The 15,165-nt window shown below is 37.2% G+C and overlaps 1 long non-coding RNA gene across 1 annotated transcript; it reads left to right on the top strand.

Moving 5' to 3' along the window:
* Positions 1-1,366: 1,366 nt before the first annotated feature.
* LOC110915513 lies at positions 1,367-1,988 on the top strand. Its single transcript, XR_002579012.2, has 3 exons — positions 1,367-1,526; positions 1,623-1,707; positions 1,949-1,988. It is a non-coding gene; the product is annotated as an uncharacterized LOC110915513 (long non-coding RNA).
* The last annotated feature ends 13,177 nt before the right edge of the window (positions 1,989-15,165 follow it).

Below are 15,165 nucleotides of genomic sequence, written 5' to 3'. Positions count from 1 at the left end.
GTTAGACATAGGAGTCATGTTTTTTTTAAGTCAAACTCGGTCCAAGTTGACCTACTAGAACTGATTCTGACCGAGATTGACCGCATTTTATCGATTTCCAGTAATTAGAAGGTGTTGAAGAAAGTCGTCTCGACAGCACACCTTGTAGTGATTACCAGGAGAATACTCGACCTTGTCTTACAACATTGTTCTCAACTCAGTTAACATATGCATACCAATTCCTAAGACCATGTGTAGTGGTTTGGGTGAATAAAGCCCCTGCCCTTAGGCGTTTTCCGCTATGTAGTAGTATAGTCAGCAAGGCGCATTATTGGGTGTTTTTCTAAAATTGGTGTAGTGGGGATGTGGGCATTATATTAAAAAGGGGTGTTAAACAATTAAATAAAAAAACATCCAAAAAATGTATTGGGCAAGCATAGGAAATAATGCATGTGATTGGCCAAACAATTGGATGTTTGGCGTGATTTAAAAAACGCCGGGGGCTTTTTTTTTGAAAAAAATGCTAGAAAACGCCCATGGGGGTGGGGTTGGGCATGATTGGGCATGTTTGGGGGCTTTTTTTTGAAAAAATCATGCCCACTACGGACGGTCTAAGAGCATTCAAAATTGAGCCTTTTTCTCTATCTTTATAATTACACAAAAAAACATATCTTCTCTCCTTTTCAATTAAATAATATTCTTTAATACTGTTATCATTAATTTTTCTCTCGCCTCCACCCACAACCACTTTTAAAAAATATTCAAAAATTATAGAGATGAACAATATCTCCTCCAATTACTAGTGAAGAGTAATTTTTCTCTATTTTCTCTCTCCCTCACTTACAATCATTTATAACCACTACAAGAAATATAAAGTTTACACTCACAATAACATAGAGGATCCAATGTGTAATTTGTTATTTCCAATAGGTTAAGTGAATCAAGTACAATAATACAACACACACAAATATATAGATATATATGTATATCTAATTTATGTGTAACCAAGTATGTTTTGGTATCGTGGGAAAAGGATTTGACTGATTTGAACGACCCATTTTGATTTCAGTGTGTAGTTGTGGATGGTACAATATGGGCATAGGTATGACTCAATTCCAAGATTTTAATACAGAAGCTCCAAATGAAAGGACCAATATGGGTGCCTTCTTCGGACACTTTCTTTCTCCTTTCTAAAAGTTTTCTTTAAAGACACCTTCAAGTACGATGCTTTAGTTTTATAATAAAGGACCGTAAAACTAGTTAACAAGTTCACATCTATCTATTATTATATATAATAAATGAAAGTTATTTGGGCCACGTGTCATTTAATTAGGGCATCCTTAGTTCTCTTTTCTCGCCCAACAGTACCACTGCCCTTTTCCTTATATATCTCTCTTCTCACTTCTCCTCTTTCTTTACAAACTAGGTTTTTACAAATGCCCAGGGTTCCTTCTCTCTCTATATTCCGGCGATTCAAATTTCACAAACGCTGTAAATTAGATTTTGGCGTACATCCTTCATTTGTTCATCCATTACTTCATCAAAAGGTTTGTTCTTCTTTTTTTTATTGAAATACTTTCATGATTTCCTCTTATTTACAGTAATCCTTTGTGTTTTGGGTCTTTTCATGTAACCATTGCTAGGGTTTCGTTCGAGAGTTAGATCAAGAGATGGGGCGCCGGCTAATGGTTCTGCGGTGTTTCTCTTACAAGATTGTTTCATCTTCAGGTTTGATTTGTATGTTTATAGATCTGTGTTGATTTTTTCTTAATGGTTATGATATGAGTACAACATCTGTTGATTATTGATCTGTGAATATGTTCACCGATTATTCTTTTTGAAATTAGGGTTTCATCTGTTGATTTTTGTTGATATCTGGTTTGCCATAATCATGCTATGTGTTTGATTTTTATTAAAGTTTTGTTATCTGAGTTCTGACTATATGATGGTTGTCAATGATCTGTTGCAGATGATAATGATGATGATTGTTCTACGGTTGTTTCCAGTATTATTGTTCCAACATCGTTTAAAGTATGTGTTTTTTGCTACTCCGATTTTCAAATTTGAGTTTTTAATTTTGAAGTGATATACTCTAATTCTCGGTTTATATTTCAGTCTAATCACAGTTGTTTGAAATTCATACAATCTGCTGCGGGTTATTATAGGTTTGTATTCAAAGAAGCATAAAGTTTAATTAAACACAAAGAAAGATTATTAAATTTATAGGTAAAATAATTTTTGCTTATGACTAAATGATGATTATAATTGACTTGTGCAGAAGATGATGATGTAGAACCCACAGTAGTTCCTACTAAACGCAAGAAAGGATCTGCTATTGTTTTAAGATAAGATTTTATCTTACTAGAGTAATGGTGTTTCCTGCCTTTTTTGTATTAAAAGAAGCATAAAGTTTGTTTTAAAGGAGCTCTTTATGAACAAAGTTAAGGATTAAGTATATGAGGAAAGGGCTACTCTTCAACAGCTGAAGAAGCGTTTTCATGTACTGCATTTTGATCATCTGATTATTGCAGATGATGATGTTTTGTTTCATGTTGTAAGAATCAGTGAATTCTCATATAATAGATTGCTTTGCCCGATTAGATTATGTGTTAAATTATAGTTCTTTAAGTCATTGTTTCATTTTCTTGAATTCTATGTAATTTTGTAAAGAAGTACAATAACAAACAGTGGTTTTAACATCTGTTTGCAATTTCGTCAATAGTTAATGGAAACACATGTTAGGTTGAACAGTTTTAACCGAACAGTGGTTTTAAACCACCATTTTAAGCATGTTCCTTCTCCAAAAAAACAATATTTTAACCCAACAGTCGTTTCAATCCCCTTCAACCTCCACAAAAACAATTTTAACCCAACAGTGGTTTTAAACCACCAGATAAACATTTCTTTATGAGCAAACGCCTGTTTATGGTCAAACTTCTGTTTATGGGCAAACATCTGTTTAAGGTCAAACTTCTGTTTAAGTCCAGACAACTGATATATAAGGCGAAACATATGTTTCTTCAAAATCTGTTGACCGTTAACTGTCCAAACATCAGTGTTTAAAAAACTGTTGGGTATCATCTGATAGGAAAAATAGCCACTGCTCACTTTTTTATTGTTGACATATATTGATATTGACCATCAGTGGTTTTCCTAAAAAAAACAGCCACTGCTCACTTTTTTGTTATTGATGGTGTTAATTAGTGATAGATTGAAATTATCAAATAAAAACTAGAATTACAATGAAATTACCATTTTACGTCCTCGTTACATACCAATGAGGTAAGATTTCCTCCAACATTGTTTTGATCATAAAATTTAAAATTATATTAAAAAATAAAAAAAATTCTTGATGACTATTTGTTGCAAATCAAATCAGTAATTAATGCTAATTTCTTGAGCTCTGGACATTTAAAATATGCAAAATGTGAATTTCAAACTGACGGTTATTATGTTTTAAAAATTAGAAAAGTCATCATGACAGTTGCTTTCAAATCAGATCAGTAATTACTGATAATATCAGTAATTACAGAAAAGTCATCATGACAATTGACCTTCTCTCTCTTTTTTTTTTCCTACTTTGCATAACAATTCAAATATTTAATATTTAATATTTTAATAAAGGAGGATATAAGGATATATACTACTGTCGATTACCAATAAACATCAGTTCCCAATAAATAAGATAATTTAATAATTATCAGTTCCCACATTCAAAATTCAAACCGTATATTCTAATCCTATAAATAAGATATAATTATCTGCTATCACATTCAAATCTCGCTCGCTCATATATGTGTGTGTATATCTCTCTCTCGAATGCATCTTTCTCGTGATTTAGGCGCTAATCTTCGATTACACTTCTTTGTCCCAATGTTTGTTGAACATGTTATCGTTCCAGTATCATTGTTCCAACATCATCGTTTTAATGAAGCTTCCCATCACACATCAACCTTTCAATATCGATGTTGCAGTATCATTGTTGCAACATCGTGAAAAGTTGCGTTGTTCGATTTTCGTTAAATCGAAAGTCAGGTTTTCTTGCGTCAGGTTTGTCATTGGGATTTCTTCTTTTATAGAAAGTATGGATAGATTCGTGCAATATCTTGAAAACTTAGATGTTCTACAACAGTTGAGAAGAGAACTTTGCATTTTAGGTTTATTTGTTATTTGTGTTGTCAGTAATATAGAGTGCGATGATAGAGACGTGCAGTTCTTGGCGATGCTGAAGTACATACATCTAGAGGTTTAGCAATCGATGGAGTTGAAACTAAAGTTTCTTAATTCTTGCTGTTATTCTTAGATTTGAACTTTAATATTGTTCAGTATGTCATGTAATTATTGGACTTTTAGTTTTAAGGTCATGAATAAATTTAATTTTATGAATCTATGTTGTATTTTATTTTTATTTATTATTTAGTGTTTGAGTAAGACTGATGTTCTTAAAGGCTGATATTCTTAAAGGCTGATGAGGCCTATCCACTGTTGAAGACAAAGCCATGTTAAAGACAAAGCCATGTTAAAGACAAGCACTTATGTACCTAAAGCCTGATCAATCCGTATAAGGAAAACCACTGCTCAGTAGCAGCAGTGCTTCATCATCTACAGTGGATTCAACTTTAGTATTTATGTACCAGTGTTTCTTTTGTAACAGTGTTTTCTATAGCAGTGGTTAGCTATATTTTATCTTTCGAGGCAAACCCTATTCAAACTCAAAGACGAACCACTGCCCAATAACAAAAGTGGTTCAAATTAAAAGCAGATATTCTACCTTTGTTTATGTTAACAGTATTTATATGTAACAGTATTTATCACATCAGTGTTTTATACTATGTTAGATTGTTAGATTTCATATCACTGAGATGTTTATATATAACGGTGCTAGGTTTTTACTCGGGATTGCTTCCCGGGCTCGGAAAAGTTATTTAGATTAATTACTATTTGTTATTAATACGACCACATTACATCAACCATCTTATTCTATTCAACAACATTGTCTTAAAATCACCGAATTAGATCATGAACCCATATTATATATCTTACAAAAGCACAACAGGATAAGATGTTGACCAAAAATTCAAACAGATGTTGACCAAAAGTAAATCAGATGTTCAATAAAGACTGATGTACTTAAAGACTGATGAGAGCGTTCCACTGTTGAGGACAAAGCCCTGTTAAAGACAACCACTTATGTACCTAAAGGCTGATCAACCAAAGGAAAACGACTGCTCAGTAGCAGCTGCGTTTCAACAACTACAGCGGATTCAACTTTATTATTTATTTATCAGTGTTTCTTATGTAACAGTGTTTAGTGTAGCAGTGGTTTATAAAGTTTATCTCTCGAGACAAACGCTATACAAACTCAAATACGAACCACTGCCCAATAACAAAAGTTGTTCAAATTAAAAGCAGATATTCTACCTTTGTTTATGTTAACATATTTATCACATCAGTGTTTTATACTATGTTAGATCGTTAAATTTCATATCACTGGGTTGTTTATATATAACGGTATTTATCACATCACCCCAGCATGCTAACTGATTATATGTAATACTTTATTTTAAAAATCTCAGCATTCATCTTAAAAATAGTTAAAATGAAAATTTTTTATGAATTATAAGCATTACAATGTTTTCAGGCTATCCAATGATAACTTAAAGTCTCCCACTGTTTTCATTGTAATCATTGCAACCACTGTTATTATTCCATCAGTGTCTTTATAAAATAACTGTGTTCCATTACTCATCAGGGGTTGGCTCGTGGACAATTCATAGCCTTCAGATCTTTTGTAACCGCTGCCACGTCAGCATTCACCTTTTCTACTATAAAACCCTGATCAAAACCCCCAAATAACTTTTTAACTGTCGAATCGAATTCATTTTTCCTTTTTCAAAGCAGTTATCCTCCATTTCTCTCAAAATTCCTCATCGTCCTTCTTCCTCAAATGGCAAAATCAAGGTCTTCATCAGTTAAAAGGAAATCCAGTCAAAAGGTCATAGAAATTCGATACAAAGCTCCCCATAACTATTTGGGTCTGTTGACAAAACTAAGTAACACTGAAACGTTCAATTCCATCATAGATGCCCTTTCGTCTTCAAAGTACAAAACTTTGTTGACTTCTGATGCTCCGATTTACTTGGCAACCCAGAGGGAATTTTGGAAAAATGCAAAACTTGAATATCAAGATAAAACACCCATAGCGATCAATTCCTCGATAAAGGGTGTTGATGTTAAAATCACACCACAAACCATCTCTGAGGTGTTTGAACTCAATGATCTTAAAGGTAAGACTTCTTTCCCTAAAATAGAGTATCAAACAGATTTTTTAAAAAGAGGGTATGCAAAACAAATGAAAAAAGACACTTTGCAAAAAGGCAGTTTTCCCCCTGCCCCAAGGTTTTTGTTTCATACCCTCTTAATGTGTGTTTCTAATAAGACCGCTGCTTTCAATGAAATTCCATTAAGGATCCAATACATGGCATATGCTATCTTGCATGGGGAAAACTTTAACTATTCACAGGAGATCTTTAATGACTTGGTAAAAAATGTTGATAGCAAATCATTTTTACTATTTCTAAGGTTCCTAAGCTTTTATTTTCAAAAGAAATTTAGAAAGGATGATGCTCATGTACTCATCCAGGGTGAATCTTTTCAAATAAATGGTCTTACACCGTTAACATTTACAAAGCTATCAAAAGTGTCCAAAACACAAGCAGAGGCTCCTGAGCAGACTTTAGCAGCTACCACTGCTCCTCAGGCACCTGCTGCTGAGCCCTCTGCTCAAGGTGATCACAGCAGCCAAACAACTGCTGTGAAACCCACACCTAAATCCACCAAAAGACCAAGACAAAAGAAAACACAAAAGCCCCTCAAACCTAAAACAAAGGCAACTCTGGAAGATGAGATCCCAGAGCAACTGCCGGTGAAAACACAAAAGTCACCAGAAACCACTGCTGCTACTTCCTCACAGCAGATGGTAGAAATATCTCAACCTGAGCCTCAAGCTCATCCTGTTTCATTTCAAAAAGAACAAGTTGTAAGAATAGGGACATCAAATTATGTTGCTTTGGACTCAGTTGAATCCATCATTCCCAGCCCACTGCCCGGGGCAAATCCTCTTTCCACTCCCATACTCACTATTACAATTCCACCACAAACAAAACTTTTGTTGGATGCAGTTGATATAACTCAGATAGATATTAGTTCCTCTCAACCACCTATCACTGAGAGCATGCCATAGAAAGTGACTGAGTCTGAGCTCCCTATCATTGCTAACCCACCAACAACACCTGAGGAGGTTACACTGCAGGATGTACAAGTACTTCCTGTCAGTAGTTCAAGTGAAGCAGCTACTACAAGTGTTGAACCCACTGGTTTACACTTGGATAGTAGTTTCATTAATCAGACTTCCTTGAACGCAATTTCTTCTATGGGAACCTTCCTAAATACTGGTGTGTGTCCTGTATACACTGGTGAGCTTAGATTGGTAACCTCTGCTGGGGAAAGAAGTCCCCAGTTCCAAGAAAAAGGGGCAACAGGGGATGACTTTTGGGAAAGTCTCCCTCAGTCAACCACTGTTACAACCACCTCTGGTGGGAAATCAGATGATCCCATTAAATTGGATGATGGTTTAATGTACCGAAAATTGATGGAGAGGGTTAACAACCTGGATACATCTGTTGTAGAAATCAAAACCATACTGCAACAGTTGTTACAAAAACAGCAGGCACCACCTGCTCCCACTGACCTTTGGCCATTATTTCAACCTCTGCTTCACCAACAAAGAGCAAATGCTGAACAGCAACATGAAATTCAGCTTCAAAATATCAGAAATATCATGGAAGCCAGGTTCAAAGACACCCAGGCAGATATAAAAACCCTGAAGGCTCACTTTATGAACACCACTGGTACTGCTCCTCCCTCTATCATCTTTGTGGACAAACCACCACCAAATAATGCCAAAATGGCGGAGAAAATGAGGTAGTTGAAGAAAAAGGGATATGAAGATGGTCTGTACATTGCACCAGATAACTCAACAATGCTTGCACACATCCCCTTGCCAGATTGTTCCAAAAAGGTTGATGTAACCTTAAATGCCATTGCTGATGCAAAAGCAAGGGTGAAAAAGGATAAGGAAAAGGATAAAGGAAGGTTTAAACAGGAGAAGAGAGTTTTTATGGAGATGAATGAACAGGGTATTTCTGAGCCAAAGGATCTAGAAAATCCTCAGCCCATAAGAAAGTCTACTAGAAAAGTCATACAACCCAAAACCACACCTCTCAAATCCACAAAACAAAATCCCAAACCTTCCAAAAGCTCCACACATCAATCTTCCAAACCAACAGATGTTAAAACACCTGTTGTATCAACAGTTGTTGCTTCTTCAGTGGTTTCAACATCTGTTATCCAAACAACTTTCACCACTACCACTTCAACACACACTACATCCACTGCCTTATCCCCATTACCAAAAATCCCTTCACCACCACCAATACCACCTGCTAAAAGGCAGAAGACAACAGTTGACACATCATCCGTGGTAATTGCAACAGTGGTTGAAACCCTAGTTGTTTCAACAACTGTTAGTCAAACACACACCATCACTACTCAAACACCACAAACAAAACCATCATCACAAAACTCACCACCTGCCTTAAAGCAAAAGACAACTGTTGATACATCAACAGTTGTAGTGAAAACAGTGGTTGAGACACCAGTTGTTTCGACAACTGTTAGTCAATTACCTACCACTTTTAACAATCCTTCCCAAGCCATAATTCTGTTTGCTCCAAAACCTCAAATATAAACACCTCCTCCTGAAAGTGTGTATACTAGAAGAAAAAATCTTCAAGTGCATGATGATGACATACCAGCACCTGATCCTGTTTCATCTGTACCTTCTAAAATCACCAAACCTGAATCTTTCATTCCTCCAAAATTGGTCAATCCAATCAAAGATCCAATAGCTCTTCAAGGATATGAAACTCTGCAGATACTACCCCAGTAGCTGCCAGTTATCCACTGGAAGTCCATGCAGTAAAGAATGAAATGAGGCAGTTCTACACAGTGGATGATCCTTCAAAAAGGAAATTCCCTTCTCTGCTTGGTTTTAGAAATCCAAAAAACATGGATGAATATCTAAAACTAAAAGCTAAACAAGCTCAAATAATAGCTAGGGTTGAATGCGAAGGAGAAAATGACAATGTGTATTCGAGTCATTATCAGTTTTTACTCACGAAAGTCAAGCTCATGGAAGACTATGCTAGAGATTTGAGTAAAGAAATGTCAAATTTACCACCAGAACCTGGCCTGCAAAAAGATGTGAGAAAAGACATTCTGGCACTGATCATGAGTGAGAAGTTCTACCCTACCAAGGAAGAACAATTCCAAGATTGGCCACTTGTTGGTCTCAAAGCAGAACTCAATAGAATTGAAAGAGTAAAAAGAGATCCAAGCATGAAAAGGTCAGCACCAAACTGGCGTAAATACAAAAAGGCTATTGATGATCTTACCTTGGAGTATAAAAGAAAGCAACAAGAGTTGGTTGATGCAAAGGTTGCACCTGCCAAAGCCATAACAAAATGGACAAGGCAGTACACTGATGAAGCTTATGAAAGGCTGAGAAAAAAGGAGAGAAACATATCCTAGCCTTCCAAAGAAGCCTGATTACAAAACTATTAACATGTCAAAGAAGCAGGTCCACAATTCTGAACCACTGTTCACATCATCAGATACCTCTGTCATTATGTTAAACCAAAGAAAGAGGCAAAAGTTGACTGATGCAGAAGAGAAAGAGCAAGAAGCTGTATATTTTAAAGAGGCTATGAAGAAAATGGCACTTGAAGATGACAGCTCAGCAAAGCTTCAACATACATTGGAATCCAACCACTGATGAAGCATAAAAATTGAAGCTCAAACTACTGATGGGATCCAAGCATTGTTGAAGATCAAAGCATTGTCATTCAAGGTCTGATCACCCTTTGAAGATAGAACTGATCCTTAACATCAGTGCTTAGATTACAACAGTGGAATGAAGAATCAATGTTTATGTATCAGTAGTTTAAATATAATCAGTGTCTGTAGTATCTGTTGTTATAGATTCAGTGTTTATGTTGAACATTTGATTTACTTTTGGTCAACATCTGTTTGAATTTTGGTGAACATCTTATTTTGTTAAGAAGTACAAGAACAAACATTTTTACAAAATCCCAAATCACCCGATCATTTAAGTGCATTGAAGTAAAATTGGAAACGATGTTATTCATGTGGTCCTGTTGTGCTTTTGTTTGATCTATAATACCGGTTCATGATCTATTTCCGTGATTTTAAGACAATGTTGTTGAATAGAATAAGATGGTTGATGTAATGTGGTCGTATTAATAACAAATAGTAATTAATTAATCTAAATAACTTTCCCGAGCCCGGGAAGCAATCCCAGGTAAAAACCTAGTTACTTGTACATAGGACTACATATTCTTAAATTGTTAGGGGAAAAGTCTTTTTTTTGTTTATTATTTATTAAATGAATGCATGGCTGCTCTATGAATTTTGGAGGCCAAAAGCAAAACACTAATCCAAGGCCATTTCTCAAAATTTTGGGTTCTTAATTTCCATTTCTATTTGACGTGACATGAATTCTATAGCACCTAAGGCAATGCGCAATGGGCATTGTTGATGCAACAAATAATAGACCAAGGATGGTAGCTGGGCCGGTGAGGCAAAAGGGTTGAAGGGTTCAACTTTGCCTAACGCAGGTCGTGGGGTCGCCCCACGTTTGCAAGACGTGGAGAAAGGTTCACTAGTTTGTTTTTGTTGTTTGCTCGAGATCCTCCACTGAGATGTGTTCAGTTTCGGATGTAAGAACAAAGAGAATGTGTGTGTTGAATGTGAAAGAAAGTGACTCGCATGAAGCAAGTACTCGAGAGCAATGACCAGAGATTCTCCAAGAATCAGAGCTGATCGGAATGTCCTTCACACTAAATGAAGTGTCTAATTTATAGGAAAAGACATCGCTCAAAGAGGAAGCTGTTTGACTAGTGAACGTGCTTGCAGTGGGGGTTTTACCCTTTTTGGGGGTTTAAGCCTTTGACCTGCGGATAAAAGGCTGTGCTCTGTGGACTCATGCTGATTTTGCGGCTGGGGAGTTTGGTGAAGCAATCAGAGATGTGACTCTCTACTGTTCACGTGCTGCTTTATCTCAACTCCCAGATTTTTAACCTTCGAACCTTTTAACCTTTTAGGCTTTAATGTGTCTAAGTCATTTTATTTAGTCTTGTGCTACCCCCGTCATCAGCCCCCCAGCCCCCCAAGTCAGAGGTTTTTGGGAGTGAGCTCAAAGACTTCTAACTTTTACACATTTGCTTTTATTGCTTAAAGGCTTAGAAGCTTGAAGGCTTGGAGTCAGTTGAGAATTTTGAATTTTAAAAACTGACAACTGATTGGATTGATGTGTGGCAATTTATAGGTCGACACTTTTTGCAGAGATTAGGTTAATAACTGTTATGCAATTATAACCTCTATTTGGCTTTTATTTTGATTTATTATTCAAGACAAGCAATCAATCCCTCAATATCTCTCAAGTTTCTTCCATATTTTCTTTCCATTCTTCAGGTTAGTTCCGGTTTCCTCTCTTTCCTTATTTTCTTCTTATTTTTCTGTAAAATGGGTGCTCGTAAGGATTTGGCAAAATCCTTTTCTCGATTAACCCAAGAGGAAGTAGAACTGTTTTGCATGGAATATGGTATTGGGAAGAAATTTAAGCCAACTGCTCCGGCTTGTGACGTTCCGATTGATAAATGACTGGCTGGTTCGATTGCTCTTTATTGTCGTCATTTTGAGTTTTCGAACCTCCGTCACCCATTTTCCCTCTTTGTTTTAAATCTGTTGGAGTATTACCGAGTCTCCTTTGGTCAAATTCATCCGAAGGGCATGGCTAGGGTTTTACATTTCGAAGTTTTGTGTCGTGCCCTTGGTTATGATCCTTCGCTGTTGCTTTTTCGTCGGTTCTTTTGTTTGGCCAAAAACGGTGATTGGTTCACTTTTGAAACATCCAAGGTTGATGCTTGTCTCACTTCTTCCATGGTTACCACTCTTGGTACTTGGAAAGATCGTTTTTTCTGGGTCTCTGATTCTATTGTCCCCTTCAAGATGGTGTGGAGGCACCCGGATGCTGTTCTCAATGAACCGGAACCCTCTGAATCCGACTTGAATGACGTTTTTCTTAAAGCCATCCGTGAGTGCCCTTCAAGGGTTCGTCCCTTTCCTGAACATTTGCTAGTTCTGTTAGGGGTTAGTAAATTGTGGGAAAAGGCCAATCGGGATCCGGTTCTAATGAGGAATGGCATGGGTATGCATTTTTCTTTTTTACTCCTTTTGTTTTTTCTTAATTTATGTCTTATGTGCTTTTTGTTTTGTGGTTATTTGCAGTCATGTCTGCACTTGATTTCATAAAAAGTAACGATACTTCTGATGTTGTGTTTGAGGATGTCCTAGTTGTCCCTGATGAAAATGTTGTAGTTAAGGGTGCTGAGCAAAGGTTTGAGGGTACTGGGTATGTCAGTGTCTCCAACGTGAAGGGTTTTTCTAAGCCTATTGCCCCCAAGGCTTCAACCCGTCGATCTACTCGCCATTTACTCAAGGGTGCTCCTCAATCCACTTCTACTAAACTAGTGGAGTTGAGTGATGATATTGAGGCTTCTAAAGATCAAGGTGTTGAAGTGGGTGCTGAGAAGGAAAAGAAGTTGGTTGTTCATGGGAAGAAGAAGACTCCGGCCAAGAAGGTTATGGCTACTCCTGTTCAAGGTTCTTCGAGCAGGGACGTTGAAGGGTTTGATCCAGATGAGGTTTATGTGCCTGGTTGGTCGGTGAAGGTTGATGATAGTTTTAAGGATGCTGCTGTTTGTGAAGATGTGTTAAGCCATATTGCTCCTCCTTCGGTTCATGACACCATTGCTGAGATGGATGATGACATGATGCTGTCCCGCATGATTTTGCGTACTTGCAACCTTGCTGCCATGCTTCCTCGGGGAGTTGCTCGTTTTCGTAAGAGGATGCATGAGTATGAAGAATTTTCTAAGAAGAAAGAAAAAATGAAATCTTTAATGGCTGCAATGAAGAAAGAGATAGGTGGGTTTGCTGAGAAGGAAGAGGCCTGGGTCAAAAAGGTTGGTGAGTTGACTAGAAAGCATGAAATTGAGTTGGGTGATCTTAAGAAAAGCTTTGAGGCCAATCGGTTATAGCTAAAGGCTCATAGGGAGGCTTTGTCTGTTCAGCAGAAAGCCTTTGATGAAGAGAAAGAAGGCTTGAAAGCATTGGTTGCTCGAGCTACTAGTGATAACCAATAGTTAATTGAGCAAGGTTTCCAACAAGTTGTTACTTACCTTCTTCACTCCAATGAGTTCAATTCCACTCTTGGTGAAGTTTACACTAAATTGCTCAACTTGTGGAAACATCAAGGTCTTATCGCTGGTTACAAGCTGCATGAATCCGGGCATCCTTTGGAAAAGTCTCCCTTATTTCGTCCTGAAGCTTCTGAGATCTTCAAAAGTTCTGTTGAACAGATGGAGACGCTGACCTACCCGTATGTTAACCAAGTTTCTACTTGTTTTGGTAAGCCTCTTACTGTCTTGCAGGAGCTAAAACCGGAGGGCCTTAATGAAAAAGTCTGTGCTGAGATCCTGGGTTCCCTTTCAAGAAAGCGATCTTACTCGGGAGATAGTGATGACACCCTTTCAGGAGGACCTGATGCTTCGAAGGATGCAAGCTTGGAGGCTTCAGCAGTAGGTGGTGACGGTATGAAGGCTAAGAAGTCAAAGAAAGCAAAGAAGGTTAAAGATGAAAGGTCCGGGGCTTCCAAGCCTCCTGCTGATGCTTGATGGACATTCGTAGCTTTCTTAGCGCCTTTGAAAACAATTTGTGGTTTTTATGTTAACTAAAACAATATTAGGTTTTACAGGAACCCTTAAGGTTCTTGTTATGTGGTTGTGGTTAGGCCTGTATGGCCGTTTGAACAATTTCTAAGTTTGCAAGTCGGTAGGACTTGTTCTAACTTTTCTTGAATCTTGGAAGTTTCTAAGGCTTCCTTTATTATGCTATTATGTTGAACTATTTGTCTTGTGTTGTGCTTTTTATGCTTGTGCCTATTTTGTTAAGGCATCGTGGTTGGCTTCAAGCCTTCAAGCTTTCTGGCTAACTCATATGTAGGTTGAAACCTTTAAGGCTTCTGATTGTCACATATATAGCTTGAAGCCTTTAAGGCTTCTTAGTTTTATATCTTTGAGTTTTTTATAACTTTTCGCTCAAGTTGTTGTATTATTCCTTAGGTTATTTCTTTTTCTTGTAGCTTTGTCTTTGCCGAGTTTGTGTTGTCTTTATGTTTTTTTTATACCTTAAAGGGTTCAGTGCTGCAGTCACTTAGCCTTGGTATTTTTAACAAGAAGACATAGCACCTATCCTATTTATTTTCTTGATTTCATTTGATTTTGTAAGCCTGTTTGTTGATTATTTTTTCTAAGGCTTAAAGAACATTTGGTGTAGGCTGTTCAAACCCGTCTATGAGACAATCTTGTTTTTAATAATAAGTCTCATGGAGTTGTATTGATTTAGGAACTCACCCCTTATATAGGTCCATTCAACCCTTGAACCTATTGAGCGATGTGGCCTTGATGGAGTGTGTGAAAACCGGGTGCTAAAGTGTATTATTATAAGTGTTTTATTGTCGTAAACTTGATTATACGTGTCGAATGTGATATCTACGAGTGTTTGTGGTGTTACAGGTTAATCGGGTTAAATCGGCGAAGTTAGAGAATTCAATGATGAAAGGGGACAAGCACGGAGGATTATGAGAAAGATATCAAGTTAAACGGGAGTTGTGCGGGTCAAAAGATAGCTCAAAGGAACAAGGAATGAGAAAGAATGAAGTCCAGGGGCCATTTGGTCATTAATTGAAAGATGCAAAATGGTTACATGTGAGATTAGAGGTTGTGGCATAAGCTATGGGTACGTAACCGTAGTCCACGGGTGTCATAAGGTCAGCAAGTAAAAATGGAACAACAAGTTTCCACCGTAGCTTACGGTAGTCAGGCCGTAGGCTACGGCAGAGTGAAAATATCGGCGCAGCTATTGGCTAAAGGGTTAAAAGACTTGAACAAAAAAACCAAAGGAGTGGACGCTGACTAAGGGGGA

This window comes from Helianthus annuus, chromosome 8, assembly GCF_002127325.2.
Source record: "Helianthus annuus cultivar XRQ/B chromosome 8, HanXRQr2.0-SUNRISE, whole genome shotgun sequence".
Classification (NCBI taxonomy): Eukaryota; Viridiplantae; Streptophyta; class Magnoliopsida; order Asterales; family Asteraceae; genus Helianthus; species Helianthus annuus.
Note: the sequence above shows the minus strand (reverse complement) of the source record. Positions and strands in the feature narration are given on the sequence as shown.